The following is a 1,149-nucleotide window of genomic DNA, read 5'->3' on the forward strand; positions in this document are numbered from 1 at the left end:
TGACTCCACTTTCAAGGAGCTATGAACCTGCACTCCAAGGTCTCTTTGTTCAGCAACACTCCCTTGGACCTTACCATTAAGTGTATTAGTCCTGCTAAGATTTGCTTTCCCAAAATGCAGCACCTCACATTTATCTGAATTAAACGCCATCTGGCAATTCTCAGCCGATTGGCCCATCTGGTCCAGATCCTGTTGCAATCTGAGGTAACCCTCTTTGCTGTCCACTACACCTCCAATTTTGGTGTCATCTGCAAACTTACTAACTGTACCTCTTATGCTCTTCTGAAAACCTGGTCACTATCTATAAGGCACAAGTCAGAAGGGTGATTAAGCGCTCTTCATTTGCCTGGATGATAATAACTCCCACATCAGTCAAGAAAATTGATGCCAACTAGGACAAAGCTGCCAGTTTAATTGGCACTCTATCCACCACTTTGCATAATCACTTTCTTCTTCTTTGATGCACTGTGACAACAGCATATACAACCTTTTACATGCACACAGCAACTCACCAAGGCTCTTCTGACAGCACCATCTAAGACTATGACCTCAACCATCTAGAAGGACAACAGCAGCAGTTACTTGGAAACTCTTATCTGGAGCATTCCTATCCAAGCCATACTTAATTCTGCCGTTCGTTCACTGTTGCTGGATCAAAATCCCAAAACTCCCTCCTGAACTGACGTGGATGTTTTCCCTACACCCTAAGAACTGTAGTGGTTCAAAATGTAGCTTACTTTCTGAAGAGAAAGGGATGAACAATAAATGTTGGCCTCGCCAAAAGTGTCCACATCCATGAGTGAATTTTTAAAGAATTACTGAGCTTTTTTTAAATTATTTTCCTCTTTACCTAAGATCACCACTAAGATATTTTGTGATAGTACAATAGGATCTTAATGATGTTCTCACTGATAATTTATCTATTTCTGCTTTCAAGCATAGAGCCACTTAACGATGCAAGGCTGGTTTTAGATCTTATGTAATCAACCTTAAGACATGTGACTTGAACCAGACCTTCTGACATTGACATTGGCAGGGACCACCATCATTACACCAATAGGGACCCTCAAGGCAAATTATACATATTTCCCATTAGGGTCAGTGCAACAACAACAAAAAAATTGAGATGGGATGTAATTCTAATGGAGG

Source organism: Chiloscyllium plagiosum, chromosome 23 (genome assembly GCF_004010195.1).
Source record: "Chiloscyllium plagiosum isolate BGI_BamShark_2017 chromosome 23, ASM401019v2, whole genome shotgun sequence".
NCBI classification, from domain to species: Eukaryota; Metazoa; Chordata; class Chondrichthyes; order Orectolobiformes; family Hemiscylliidae; genus Chiloscyllium; species Chiloscyllium plagiosum.